Raw genomic sequence first — 15272 nt, 5'->3', positions numbered from 1 at the left:
GTTAGTCAGTCAGTCAGTCAGTAAGTCAGTCAGTCAGTCAGTCAGTCAGCCATTCAACCAGCCAGCTAGCCATTCAACCAACCAGCCAATCAATCAGTCACTCAGTTAGTCAGTCAGTCAGTCAGTCAGTCAGTCAGTCAGTCAGTCAGTCAGTCAGTTAGCCATTCAACCAGCCAGCTAGCCATTCGACAAACCAGCCAATCAATCAGTCACTCAGCTAGTCAGTCAGTCAGTCAGTTAGTCAGTCAGTCAGTCAGTCAGTCAGTCAGTCAGTCAGTCAGTCAGTCAGTCAGCCATTCAACCAGCCAGCTAGGCATTCAACCAACCAGCCAATCAATCAGTCACTCAGCTAGTCAGTCAGTCAGTCAGTCAGTCAGTCAGTCAGTCAGCCATTCAACCAACCAGCTAGCCACCCAACTAGCTAACCAGCCAGTCAATCAGTCACTCAGCCAGCCAGTCAGTCAGTCAGTCAGTTAGTAAGCCAGCCAGCAAGCCAGCCAGCCAGCCAGCCAGTCAGTCAGTCAGTCAGTCAGTCACTCAGCCAGCGAGTCAGCCGGCCAGCCAGTCAGTTAGTTCTGTGGGCCTGTGTATGGTTCTGGTGTGCCTCTGTTTGGTTTGTGTTAGGTTCAGCTAGCCCTCTGTTTGGTCTCTGGGCCATAGATGCAGCAAGACCGGTTCAAAATTCCAAGCACTGACGCACTGCACAGACTACCACCTCATGCCTGCTTGGTGTGAAAGAGTCTGCTGGGACAAATGACCTACACAGCAACTTGTATCAGTCCCCCAGATGTGTTCCTGGAAGCTCAGTGTTATGGATGCAGTGTGACATGCTGACTTAGGGAAGGCTGTCTGTCGTGGCTGCACCTTGCTGTGGCTAAGAAAAGGCTGTGTTTGTTTGAAGTGCTGTACTGGTCATGCTGGGAAGTGTACAGGTCACCATTAGTAGTAGAAATGTTGCACTAGAATGAAATTAGTTGGGAAATGTGATGCATAATTATTGGCAGGGAAAAGATGGTGACAGGGATGCTGGGACGTGCTTCACTGTGCACCGTGGTGGCCGCCCCTTGGTGCTTGGCGGTACCTTATAGGGCATCAAGGGGCAGTTATTGTAGTCTCATCTTACAGCAAAACAAGTAAAAAAAAAAAAATAGTAATAATAATAATAATATAAAAATTTTTTTTATCATTGTCTTGATGAGCACAAATCTTTCCCTGCCAATACATAAACAGCACATTTTTTCACTAAATTTCACCATTGTAGTACACATTTATACTAGTAATGATGACCTGTAGACTTTCCAGGCATGACAACACTTGAAACACAACCATTTTGTTAGCTACAGCATAGAGCAGCCACCAGACAGCCTTCCCCCACGTCAGCATGTCACACACTGAATCTGTCAGTCTGCTTTCAAGAACACATGAGGGACTAACAGGAGTTGCCATGTACTTAATTTCCTGCAGATTCTTTCACACCAAGGAGTAGCAAGTTGGAAGTCTGTGATTGTAACTATCCTGCTCAATTTCAGCTTCTATTCTAATCTCTACTTAATCTCCATATAGTTCCATTTTGGCCATAAGTCACTGTTTACTTAATCAATCCCTCCTAAGACACTGCACTTTTTTCAGATTATAGAGCTGATAGGTCTCGGTAGGGGGTTGAGTGGTGGCTTGAGAGGGCCTTGGTGGGGGCTGACAGGGTTTGGTAGGGCTTGGCAGGGGTGACAGCAAAGGCTTCTGTTTAAAATCTCACATCTCAAGCCACCTCATTACTTGAGAGGTGACAAAGGGCTTGGCAGAGCTTGACAGGGATTGGTAGAGGTGACAGAGGCAGGCAGGAGTGACAGGGGATGACAAGGAACACCTCAAAATTAATGTACAGACCGACTGCCCCTCTAAAAATGCTTCAAACTTTCCTTGTTTTGTATAAGCTTGAGCACCTGGTACACTCACGGGCACACAGCACCCCCGGGCCGTCCCCCAACACCTCAGGACTCGGGAAAGGGGGGGTCCCAGGCCGGGATGGAAATAAATAAATAAAAATAAAAGCTGGAACCGGCCTTACCTTTCTTGAGGGCGTCTTCTTTATGTCTGTACATATTTCCACGGTGGCACACGCTACTAGCCGCCCCCTGGACACGCCTCTCGCCACCTCACGCATGTACAGACCGACTGCCCCTCTCTGAAAAGCAACAAATTCAGCCCTATATCAAGTCTGACTCGTGCCTGTTTACATTTCTCTGGGTCTCTGTCAGGGCTCAGGCGTGTAGAATGAAAGAATGATAGAAAACGAAAGATTTTCAGGGGAAACTAGTTATAAGTCTATTATAAAATACCGTGATACAACCACTAATAATGTCTTAATAATGCACTTTTTCCTAACAGTATACTGAGGTCGACAAACTGAAAGGCTTTGGAGTAGTCAACAAAGACTGATTTCACTAATTAATTGCTTGGTATGTCAGTCACTTTGAATCGTCTTTTTGCCTTGTGACTAATTTTTAATGTCTCGGTTAGGTTAGGATAGGTTAGGTTAGGTTAGGTTAGGTTAGGTTAGGTTAGGTTAGGTTAGGTTAGGTTAGGTCAGGTCAGGTTAGGTTAGGTTAGGTTAGGTTAGGTCAGGTTAGGTTAGGTTAGGTTAGGTTAGGTCAGGTCAGGTCAGGTTAGGTTAGGTTAGGTTAGGTTAGGTAAGGTTAGGTTAGGTTAGGTTAGGTTAAAAAAAAAAGAGATTTTTTTTCAGGTGAGGGCCAGTTAGGTTGTTTTTGTGGTACAGATTTAAGGTACAGTGACACATGGTACAGTGGCTTATGGTGAAGGTAGACAAGGCCTTCCTGCACCATTAGCACCATAGAGTACAGTGCTGTGGTACTGTAGCACTGAAATATTAAGCAAACACAAAAAAAAAAAGATATTTTTTTTCAGGTGAGGGCCAGTTAGGTTGTTTTTGTGGTACAGTTTTAAGGTACAGTGACGCATGGTACAGTCGCTTATGGTGAAGGTAGACAAGGCCTTCCTGCACCATTAGCATCATAGGGTACAGTGATGTGGTATTGTAGCACTGAAATATTAAGAACACGAAAAAAAAACGATATATTTTTTTTTAAGTGAGGGCCAGTTAGGTTAAGTTTTTGGGGTACAGTTTAAATGTACAGTGACGCATGGTATAGTGGCTTATGGTGCAGGTAGACAAGGCCTTCCTGCACCATTAGCACCACAGAGAGAGAGAGAGAGAGAGAGAGAGAGAGAGAGAGAGAGAGAGAGAGAGAGAGAGAGAGAGAGAGAGAGAGAGAGAGAGAGAGAGAGAGAGAGAGAGAGAGAGAGAGACTTAACCAAACCTAACTAACTGAATTAATATAAACCTAACCTGATGGAAAGAAATAAAGAAAAAATAAAAGCTGCAACCGGCCTTACCTTTCTTGAGAAGCGTCTTTTTTATGTTTTTACATATTTCCCTGGTGGCAGACGCTTCTAGCCGCCCCCTGGCGACACCCCTCGCCACCTCACACATGTACAGACCGACTGCCGCTTTAAAAAGCAACAAATTCACTCCTATATCAAGTCTGACTGGTGCGTTTGTTTACATTTCTCTGGGTCTCGGTCTGGACTCAGGCCTGCAGGATGGGAGAATGTTAGAAAACGAGAGATTTTCAGGCAAAACTAATATAAGTTAATGTTGTGATACAAAACTACAACCACTAATAATAATATACCTCATGTTTTAATAATGCCAAGACAATACAAGATAAACATTAATGACTTACAATGAAAAACAAGATGGAGATAGACAAATTAGGAAAGTAATAGGTTTCTATAGAGTATTACTGTGTGTGTGTGTGTGTGTGTGTGTGTGTGTGTGTGTGTGTCACTAATTTCTATCTCTTTCTCTCTCTCCTGAGAACTATTTCATATTGCTGTACATCAACATGAAATATCACCACACAAGCCTCTCTCTCTTTCTCTGCGCCTCACAACACAACACAACACTTTATCACACTAATCAGTAAACAATACCAAAAGCTCCCCTTCTGCAGGCCTGACTCCTCCCTTTCATTCAGACCCTTTCTTTCCCTCTCTCTCAGCTTGCCCGCCTTCGTATCTGCGTCTATATTTACTCTTGATTCAAGTATACAACTCTACACCATACTGACCTATAGGTACAGTGCAAATAGCTTTTCTTCCTCCCTGTTTTTCCTGTCTCTCTGCCTGTCTGCCTCTTTCTCCCTCTCTACTGACTCATGGCTCAAAGATACAAGTCTAATTAAGCTTTGAACCTCTCTGTCTCTACAATATCATAAAACCTCAACACTCCAAACCAAACCAACCCTGCCAACACCTACCTGTCTCTCTGCCTCAGTCAGTCAGTCAGTCAGTCAGTCAGTCAGTCAGTCAGTCAGTCAGCCATTCAACCAGCCAGCTAGCCATTCAACCAACCAGCCAATCAATCAGTCACTCAGCTAGTCAGTCAGTCAGTCAGTCAGTCAGTCAGTCAGTCAGCCAGTCAGTCAGCCATTCAACCAGCCAGCTAGCCATTCAACCAACTAGCCAATCAATCAGTCACTCAGCTAGTCAGTCAGTCAGTCAGTCAGTCAGTCAGTCAGTCAGTCAGTCAGTTAGTCAGCCATTCAACCAGCCAGCTAGCCATTCAACCAACCAGGCAATCAATCAGTCACTCAGCTAGTCAGTTAGTCAGTCAGTCAGTCAGTCAGTCAGTCAGTCAGTCAGTCAGTCAGCCATTCAACCAGCCAGCTAGCCATTCAACCAACCAGCCAATCAATCAGTCACTCAGTTAGTCAGTCAGTCAGTCAGTCAGTCAGTCAGTCAGTCAGTCAGTCAGTCAGTCAGTCAGTTAGCCATTCAACCAGCCAGCTAGCCATTCAACCAACCAACCAATAAATCAGTCACTCAGCTAGTCAGTCAGTCAGTCAGTCAGTCAGTCAGTCAGTCAGTCAGTCAGTCAGTCAGCCATTCAACCAGCCAGCTAGGCATTCAACCAACCAGCCAATCAATCAGTCACTCAGCTAGTCAGTCAGTCAGTCAGTCAGTCAGTCAGTCAGTCAGTCAGTCAGTCAGTCAGCCAGTCAGTCAGCCATTCAACCAGCCAGCTAGCCATTCAACCAACTAGCCAATCAATCAGTCACTCAGTCAGTCAGTCAGTCAGTCAGTCAGTCAGTCAGTCAGTCAGTCAGTCAGTCAGTCAGCCATTCAACCAGCCAGCTAGCCATTCAACCAACCAGCCAATCAATCAGTCACTCAGCTAGTCAGTTAGTCAGTCAGTCAGTCAGTCAGTCAGTCAGTCAGTCAGTCAGTCAGTCAGTCAGTCAGCCATTCAACCAGCCAGCTAGCCATTCAACCAACCAGCCAATCAATCAGTCACTCAGTTAGTCAGTCAGTCAGTCAGTCAGTCAGTCAGTCAGTCAGTCAGTCAGTCAGTTAGCCATTCAACCAGCCAGCTAGCCATTCAACCAACCAGCCAATCAATCAGTCACTCAGCTAGTCAGTCAGTCAGTCAGTCAGTCAGTCAGTCAGTCAGTCAGTCAGTCAGTCAGTCAGCCATTCAACCAGCAAGCTAGGCATGCAACCAACCAGCCAATCAATCAGTCACTCAGCTAGTCAGTCAGTCAGTCAGTCAGTCAGTCAGTCAGTCAGTTAGTCAGTCAGTCAGCCAGTCAGTCAGCCATTCAACCAGCCAGCTAGCCATTCAACCAACTAGCCAATCAATCAGTCACTCAGCTAGTCAGTCAGTCAGTCAGTCAGTCAGTCAGTCAGTCAGTCAGTCAGTCAGTCAGCCATTCAACCAACCAGCCAATCAATCAGTCACTCAGCTAGTCAGTTAGTCAGTCAGTCAGTCAGTAAGTCAGTCAGTCAGTCAGTCAGTCAGCCATTCAACCAGCCAGCTAGCCATTCAACCAACCAGCCAATCAATCAGTCACTCAGTTAGTCAGTCAGTCAGTCAGTCAGTCAGTCAGTCAGTCAGTTAGCCATTCAACCAGCCAGCTAGCCATTCGACAAACCAGCCAATCAATCAGTCACTCAGCTAGTCAGTCAGTCAGTTAGTCAGTCAGTCAGTCAGTCAGTCAGTCAGTCAGTCAGTCAGTCAGTAAGTCAGCCATTCAACCAGCCAGCTAGGCATTCAACCAACCAGCCAATCAATCAGTCACTCAGCTAGTCAGTCAGTCAGTCAGTCAGTCAGTCAGTCAGTCAGCCATTCAACCAACCAGCTAGCCACCCAACTAGCTAACCAGCCAGTCAATCAGTCACTCAGCCAGCCAGTCAGTCAGTCAGTCAGTTAGTAAGCCAGCCAGCAAGCCAGCCAGCCAGCCAGTCAGTCAGTCAGTCAGTCAGTCAGTCAGTCACTCAGCCAGCGAGTCAGCCGGCCAGCCAGTCAGTTAGTTCTGTGGGCCTGTGTATGGTTCTTGTGGGCGTCTGTTTGGTTTGTGTTAGGTTCAGCTAGCCCTCTGTTTGGTCTGTGTTTGGTCTCTGGGCCATAGATGCAGCAAGACCGGTTCAAAATTCCAAGCACTGACGCACTGCACAGACTACCACCTCATGCCTGCTTGGTGTGAAAGAGTCTGCTGGGACAAATGACCTACACAGCAACTTGTATCAGTCCCCCAGATGTGTTCCTGGAAGCTCAGTGTTATGGATGCAGTGTGACATGCTGACTTAGGGAAGGCTGTCTGTCGTGGCTGCACCTTGCTGTGGCTAAGAAAAGGCTGTGTTTGTTTGAAGTGCTGTACTGGTCATGCTGGGAAGTGTACAGGTCACCATTAGAAGTAGAAATGTTGCACTAGAATGAAATTAGTTGGGAAATGTGATGCATAATTATTGGCAGGGAAAAGATGGTGACAGGGATGCTGGGACGTGCTTCACTGTGCACCGTGGTGGCCGCCCCTTGGTGCTTGGCGGTACCTTATAGGGCATCAAGGGGCAGTTATTGTAGTCTCATCTTACAGCAAAACAAGTAAAAAAAAAAAAATAGTAATAATAATAATAATATAAAAATTTTTTTTATCATTGTCTTGATGAGCACAAATCTTTCCCTGCCAATACATAAACAGCACATTTTTTCACTAAATTTCACCATTGTAGTACACATTTATACTAGTAATGATGACCTGTAGACTTTCCAGGCATGACAACACTTGAAACACAACCATTTTGTTAGCTACAGCATAGAGCAGCCACCAGACAGCCTTCCCCCACGTCAGCATGTCACACACTGAATCTGTCAGTCTGCTTTCAAGAACACATGAGGGACTAACAGGAGTTGCCATGTACTTAATTTCCTGCAGATTCTTTCACACCAAGGAGTAGCAAGTTGGAAGTCTGTGATTGTAACTATCCTGCTCAATTTCAGCTTCTATTCTAATCTCTACTTAATCTCCATATAGTTCCATTTTGGCCATAAGTCACTGTTTACTTAATCAATCCCTCCTAAGACACTGCACTTTTTTCAGATTATAGAGCTGATAGGTCTCGGTAGGGGGTTGAGTGGTGGCTTGAGAGGGCCTTGGTGGGGGCTGACAGGGTTTGGTAGGGCTTGGCAGGGGTGACAGCAAAGGCTTCTGTTTAAAATCTCACATCTCAAGCCACCTCATTACTTGAGAGGTGACAAAGGGCTTGGCAGAGCTTGACAGGGATTGGTAGAGGTGACAGAGGCAGGCAGGAGTGACAGGGGATGACAAGGAACACCTCAAAATTAATGTACAGACCGACTGCCCCTCTAAAAATGCTTCAAACTTTCCTTGTTTTGTATAAGCTTGAGCACCTGGTACACTCACGGGCACACAGCACCCCCGGGCCGTCCCCCAACACCTCAGGACTCGGGAAAGGGGGGGTCCCAGGCCGGGATGGAAATAAATAAATAAAAATAAAAGCTGGAACCGGCCTTACCTTTCTTGAGGGCGTCTTCTTTATGTCTGTACATATTTCCACGGTGGCACACGCTACTAGCCGCCCCCTGGACACGCCTCTCGCCACCTCACGCATGTACAGACCGACTGCCCCTCTCTGAAAAGCAACAAATTCAGCCCTATATCAAGTCTGACTCGTGCCTGTTTACATTTCTCTGGGTCTCTGTCAGGGCTCAGGCGTGTAGAATGAAAGAATGATAGAAAACGAAAGATTTTCAGGGGAAACTAGTTATAAGTCTATTATAAAATACCGTGATACAACCACTAATAATGTCTTAATAATGCACTTTTTCCTAACAGTATACTGAGGTCGACAAACTGAAAGGCTTTGGAGTAGTCAACAAAGACTGATTTCACTAATTAATTGCTTGGTATGTCAGTCACTTTGAATCGTCTTTTTGCCTTGTGACTAATTTTTAATGTCTCGGTTAGGTTAGGATAGGTTAGGTTAGGTTAGGTTAGGTTAGGTTAGGTTAGGTTAGGTTAGGTTAGGTTAGGTCAGGTCAGGTTAGGTTAGGTTAGGTTAGGTTAGGTCAGGTTAGGTTAGGTTAGGTTAGGTTAGGTCAGGTCAGGTCAGGTTAGGTTAGGTTAGGTTAGGTTAGGTAAGGTTAGGTTAGGTTAGGTTAGGTTAAAAAAAAAAGAGATTTTTTTTCAGGTGAGGGCCAGTTAGGTTGTTTTTGTGGTACAGATTTAAGGTACAGTGACACATGGTACAGTGGCTTATGGTGAAGGTAGACAAGGCCTTCCTGCACCATTAGCACCATAGAGTACAGTGCTGTGGTACTGTAGCACTGAAATATTAAGCAAACACAAAAAAAAAAAGATATTTTTTTTCAGGTGAGGGCCAGTTAGGTTGTTTTTGTGGTACAGTTTTAAGGTACAGTGACGCATGGTACAGTCGCTTATGGTGAAGGTAGACAAGGCCTTCCTGCACCATTAGCATCATAGGGTACAGTGATGTGGTATTGTAGCACTGAAATATTAAGAACACGAAAAAAAAACGATATATTTTTTTTTAAGTGAGGGCCAGTTAGGTTAAGTTTTTGGGGTACAGTTTAAATGTACAGTGACGCATGGTATAGTGGCTTATGGTGCAGGTAGACAAGGCCTTCCTGCACCATTAGCACCACAGAGAGAGAGAGAGAGAGAGAGAGAGAGAGAGAGAGAGAGAGAGAGAGAGAGAGAGAGAGAGAGAGAGAGAGAGAGAGAGAGAGAGAGAGAGAGAGAGAGAGAGAGACTTAACCAAACCTAACTAACTGAATTAATATAAACCTAACCTGATGGAAAGAAATAAAGAAAAAATAAAAGCTGCAACCGGCCTTACCTTTCTTGAGAAGCGTCTTTTTTATGTTTTTACATATTTCCCTGGTGGCAGACGCTTCTAGCCGCCCCCTGGCGACACCCCTCGCCACCTCACACATGTACAGACCGACTGCCGCTTTAAAAAGCAACAAATTCACTCCTATATCAAGTCTGACTGGTGCGTTTGTTTACATTTCTCTGGGTCTCGGTCTGGACTCAGGCCTGCAGGATGGGAGAATGTTAGAAAACGAGAGATTTTCAGGCAAAACTAATATAAGTTAATGTTGTGATACAAAACTACAACCACTAATAATAATATACCTCATGTTTTAATAATGCCAAGACAATACAAGATAAACATTAATGACTTACAATGAAAAACAAGATGGAGATAGACAAATTAGGAAAGTAATAGGTTTCTATAGAGTATTACTGTGTGTGTGTGTGTGTGTGTGTGTGTGTGTGTGTGTGTGTCACTAATTTCTATCTCTTTCTCTCTCTCCTGAGAACTATTTCATATTGCTGTACATCAACATGAAATATCACCACACAAGCCTCTCTCTCTTTCTCTGCGCCTCACAACACAACACAACACTTTATCACACTAATCAGTAAACAATACCAAAAGCTCCCCTTCTGCAGGCCTGACTCCTCCCTTTCATTCAGACCCTTTCTTTCCCTCTCTCTCAGCTTGCCCGCCTTCGTATCTGCGTCTATATTTACTCTTGATTCAAGTATACAACTCTACACCATACTGACCTATAGGTACAGTGCAAATAGCTTTTCTTCCTCCCTGTTTTTCCTGTCTCTCTGCCTGTCTGCCTCTTTCTCCCTCTCTACTGACTCATGGCTCAAAGATACAAGTCTAATTAAGCTTTGAACCTCTCTGTCTCTACAATATCATAAAACCTCAACACTCCAAACCAAACCAACCCTGCCAACACCTACCTGTCTCTCTGCCTCAGTCAGTCAGTCAGTCAGTCAGTCAGTCAGTCAGTCAGTCAGTCAGCCATTCAACCAGCCAGCTAGCCATTCAACCAACCAGCCAATCAATCAGTCACTCAGCTAGTCAGTCAGTCAGTCAGTCAGTCAGTCAGTCAGTCAGCCAGTCAGTCAGCCATTCAACCAGCCAGCTAGCCATTCAACCAACTAGCCAATCAATCAGTCACTCAGCTAGTCAGTCAGTCAGTCAGTCAGTCAGTCAGTCAGTCAGTCAGTCAGTTAGTCAGCCATTCAACCAGCCAGCTAGCCATTCAACCAACCAGGCAATCAATCAGTCACTCAGCTAGTCAGTTAGTCAGTCAGTCAGTCAGTCAGTCAGTCAGTCAGTCAGTCAGTCAGCCATTCAACCAGCCAGCTAGCCATTCAACCAACCAGCCAATCAATCAGTCACTCAGTTAGTCAGTCAGTCAGTCAGTCAGTCAGTCAGTCAGTCAGTCAGTCAGTCAGTCAGTCAGTTAGCCATTCAACCAGCCAGCTAGCCATTCAACCAACCAACCAATAAATCAGTCACTCAGCTAGTCAGTCAGTCAGTCAGTCAGTCAGTCAGTCAGTCAGTCAGTCAGTCAGTCAGCCATTCAACCAGCCAGCTAGGCATTCAACCAACCAGCCAATCAATCAGTCACTCAGCTAGTCAGTCAGTCAGTCAGTCAGTCAGTCAGTCAGTCAGTCAGTCAGTCAGTCAGCCAGTCAGTCAGCCATTCAACCAGCCAGCTAGCCATTCAACCAACTAGCCAATCAATCAGTCACTCAGTCAGTCAGTCAGTCAGTCAGTCAGTCAGTCAGTCAGTCAGTCAGTCAGTCAGTCAGCCATTCAACCAGCCAGCTAGCCATTCAACCAACCAGCCAATCAATCAGTCACTCAGCTAGTCAGTTAGTCAGTCAGTCAGTCAGTCAGTCAGTCAGTCAGTCAGTCAGTCAGTCAGTCAGTCAGCCATTCAACCAGCCAGCTAGCCATTCAACCAACCAGCCAATCAATCAGTCACTCAGTTAGTCAGTCAGTCAGTCAGTCAGTCAGTCAGTCAGTCAGTCAGTCAGTCAGTTAGCCATTCAACCAGCCAGCTAGCCATTCAACCAACCAGCCAATCAATCAGTCACTCAGCTAGTCAGTCAGTCAGTCAGTCAGTCAGTCAGTCAGTCAGTCAGTCAGTCAGTCAGTCAGCCATTCAACCAGCAAGCTAGGCATGCAACCAACCAGCCAATCAATCAGTCACTCAGCTAGTCAGTCAGTCAGTCAGTCAGTCAGTCAGTCAGTCAGTTAGTCAGTCAGTCAGCCAGTCAGTCAGCCATTCAACCAGCCAGCTAGCCATTCAACCAACTAGCCAATCAATCAGTCACTCAGCTAGTCAGTCAGTCAGTCAGTCAGTCAGTCAGTCAGTCAGTCAGTCAGTCAGTCAGCCATTCAACCAACCAGCCAATCAATCAGTCACTCAGCTAGTCAGTTAGTCAGTCAGTCAGTCAGTAAGTCAGTCAGTCAGTCAGTCAGTCAGCCATTCAACCAGCCAGCTAGCCATTCAACCAACCAGCCAATCAATCAGTCACTCAGTTAGTCAGTCAGTCAGTCAGTCAGTCAGTCAGTCAGTCAGTTAGCCATTCAACCAGCCAGCTAGCCATTCGACAAACCAGCCAATCAATCAGTCACTCAGCTAGTCAGTCAGTCAGTTAGTCAGTCAGTCAGTCAGTCAGTCAGTCAGTCAGTCAGTCAGTCAGTAAGTCAGCCATTCAACCAGCCAGCTAGGCATTCAACCAACCAGCCAATCAATCAGTCACTCAGCTAGTCAGTCAGTCAGTCAGTCAGTCAGTCAGTCAGTCAGCCATTCAACCAACCAGCTAGCCACCCAACTAGCTAACCAGCCAGTCAATCAGTCACTCAGCCAGCCAGTCAGTCAGTCAGTCAGTTAGTAAGCCAGCCAGCAAGCCAGCCAGCCAGCCAGTCAGTCAGTCAGTCAGTCAGTCAGTCAGTCACTCAGCCAGCGAGTCAGCCGGCCAGCCAGTCAGTTAGTTCTGTGGGCCTGTGTATGGTTCTTGTGGGCGTCTGTTTGGTTTGTGTTAGGTTCAGCTAGCCCTCTGTTTGGTCTGTGTTTGGTCTCTGGGCCATAGATGCAGCAAGACCGGTTCAAAATTCCAAGCACTGACGCACTGCACAGACTACCACCTCATGCCTGCTTGGTGTGAAAGAGTCTGCTGGGACAAATGACCTACACAGCAACTTGTATCAGTCCCCCAGATGTGTTCCTGGAAGCTCAGTGTTATGGATGCAGTGTGACATGCTGACTTAGGGAAGGCTGTCTGTCGTGGCTGCACCTTGCTGTGGCTAAGAAAAGGCTGTGTTTGTTTGAAGTGCTGTACTGGTCATGCTGGGAAGTGTACAGGTCACCATTAGAAGTAGAAATGTTGCACTAGAATGAAATTAGTTGGGAAATGTGATGCATAATTATTGGCAGGGAAAAGATGGTGACAGGGATGCTGGGACGTGCTTCACTGTGCACCGTGGTGGCCGCCCCTTGGTGCTTGGCGGTACCTTATAGGGCATCAAGGGGCAGTTATTGTAGTCTCATCTTACAGCAAAACAAGTAAAAAAAAAAAAATAGTAATAATAATAATAATATAAAAATTTTTTTTATCATTGTCTTGATGAGCACAAATCTTTCCCTGCCAATACATAAACAGCACATTTTTTCACTAAATTTCACCATTGTAGTACACATTTATACTAGTAATGATGACCTGTAGACTTTCCAGGCATGACAACACTTGAAACACAACCATTTTGTTAGCTACAGCATAGAGCAGCCACCAGACAGCCTTCCCCCACGTCAGCATGTCACACACTGAATCTGTCAGTCTGCTTTCAAGAACACATGAGGGACTAACAGGAGTTGCCATGTACTTAATTTCCTGCAGATTCTTTCACACCAAGGAGTAGCAAGTTGGAAGTCTGTGATTGTAACTATCCTGCTCAATTTCAGCTTCTATTCTAATCTCTACTTAATCTCCATATAGTTCCATTTTGGCCATAAGTCACTGTTTACTTAATCAATCCCTCCTAAGACACTGCACTTTTTTCAGATTATAGAGCTGATAGGTCTCGGTAGGGGGTTGAGTGGTGGCTTGAGAGGGCCTTGGTGGGGGCTGACAGGGTTTGGTAGGGCTTGGCAGGGGTGACAGCAAAGGCTTCTGTTTAAAATCTCACATCTCAAGCCACCTCATTACTTGAGAGGTGACAAAGGGCTTGGCAGAGCTTGACAGGGATTGGTAGAGGTGACAGAGGCAGGCAGGAGTGACAGGGGATGACAAGGAACACCTCAAAATTAATGTACAGACCGACTGCCCCTCTAAAAATGCTTCAAACTTTCCTTGTTTTGTATAAGCTTGAGCACCTGGTACACTCACGGGCACACAGCACCCCCGGGCCGTCCCCCAACTCCTCAGGACTCGGGAAAGGGGAGGTCCCAGGCCGGGATGGAAATAAATAAATAAAAATAAAAGCTGGAACCGGCCTTACCTTTCTTGAGGGCGTCTTCTTTATGTCTGTACATATTTCCACGGTGGCACACGCTACTAGCCGCCCCCTGGACACGCCTCTCGCCACCTCACGCATGTACAGACCGACTGCCCCTCTCTGAAAAGCAACAAATTCAGCCCTATATCAAGTCTGACTCGTGCCTGTTTACATTTCTCTGGGTCTCTGTCAGGGCTCAGGCGTGTAGAATGAAAGAATGATAGAAAACGAAAGATTTTCAGGGGAAACTAGTTATAAGTCTATTATAAAATACCGTGATACAACCACTAATAATGTCTTAATAATGCACTTTTTCCTAACAGTATACTGAGGTCGACAAACTGAAAGGCTTTGGAGTAGTCAACAAAGACTGATTTCACTAATTAATTGCTTGGTATGTCAGTCACTTTGAATCGTCTTTTTGCCTTGTGACTAATTTTTAATGTCTCGGTTAGGTTAGGATAGGTTAGGTTAGGTTAGGTTAGGTTAGGTTAGGTCAGGTCAGGTTAGGTTAGGTTAGGTTAGGTTAGGTCAGGTTAGGTTAGGTTAGGTTAGGTTAGGTCAGGTCAGGTCAGGTTAGGTTAGGTTAGGTTAGGTTAGGTAAGGTTAGGTTAGGTTAGGTTAGGTTAAAAAAAAAAGAGATTTTTTTTCAGGTGAGGGTCAGTTAGGTTGTTTTTGTGGTACAGATTTAAGGTACAGTGACACATGGTACAGTGGCTTATGGTGAAGGTAGACAAGGCCTTCCTGCACCATTAGCACCATAGAGTACAGTGCTGTGGTACTGTAGCACTGAAATATTAAGCAAACACAAAAAAAAAAAGATATTTTTTTTCAGGTGAGGGCCAGTTAGGTTGTTTTTGTGGTACAGTTTTAAGGTACAGTGACGCATGGTACAGTCGCTTATGGTGAAGGTAGACAAGGCCTTCCTGCACCATTAGCATCATAGGGTACAGTGATGTGGTATTGTAGCACTGAAATATTAAGAACACGAAAAAAAAACGATATATTTTTTTTTAAGTGAGGGCCAGTTAGGTTAAGTTTTTGGGGTACAGTTTAAATGTACAGTGACGCATGGTAGAGTGGCTTATGGTGCAGGTAGACAAGGCCTTCCTGCACCATTAGCACCACACAGAGAGAGAGAGAGAGAGAGAGAGAGAGAGAGAGAGAGAGAGAGAGAGAGAGAGAGAGAGAGAGAGAGAGAAAGAGAGAGAGAGAGAGAGAGACTTAACCAAACCTAACTAACTGAATTAATATAAACCTAACCTGATGGAAAGAAATAAAGAAAAAATAAAAGCTGCAACCGGCCTTACCTTTCTTGAGAAGCGTCTTTTTTATGTTTTTACATATTTCCCTGGTGGCAGACGCTACTAGCCGCCCCCTGGCGACACCCCTCGCCACCTCACACATGTACAGACCGACTGCCGCTTTAAAAAGCAACAAATTCACTCCTATATCAAGTCTGACTGGTGCGTTTGTTTACATTTCTCTGGGTCTCGGTCTGGACTCAGGCCTGCAGGATGGGAGAATGTTAGAAAACGAGAGATTTTCAGGCAAAA

General features: G+C 45.4%; 1 protein-coding gene across 6 annotated transcripts in view; it reads right to left on the bottom strand.

Annotated features, from left to right (window-relative positions):
* Positions 1-15047, bottom strand: part of LOC135099627 (uncharacterized) — a 30678-nt gene extending 15631 nt beyond the window's left edge. For 3 of the 6 annotated variants that reach the window (XR_010268192.1, XR_010268193.1, XR_010268195.1), the window contains exons 1-6: positions 15027-15047; positions 13720-13836; positions 9238-9437; positions 7894-8010; positions 3412-3611; positions 2066-2182 (exon numbers count right to left, since the gene is read on the bottom strand). The gene's annotated coding sequence lies outside the window, so the exon portion shown is untranslated. Of the gene's footprint in view, positions 1-762; positions 778-2065; positions 2183-3411; positions 3612-7893; positions 8011-9237; positions 9438-13719; positions 13837-15026 lie in introns of those variants that run through there. The other 3 variants (XR_010268189.1, XR_010268190.1, XM_064002003.1) reach the window with 3 other exon arrangements.
* Between the last annotated feature and the right edge of the window lie 225 nt (positions 15048-15272).

Source organism: Scylla paramamosain, unplaced genomic scaffold, assembly GCF_035594125.1.
Source record: "Scylla paramamosain isolate STU-SP2022 unplaced genomic scaffold, ASM3559412v1 Contig160, whole genome shotgun sequence".
NCBI lineage: Eukaryota > Metazoa > Arthropoda > Malacostraca > Decapoda > Portunidae > Scylla > Scylla paramamosain.
This window is presented reverse-complemented; position numbering and strand designations above follow the sequence as displayed.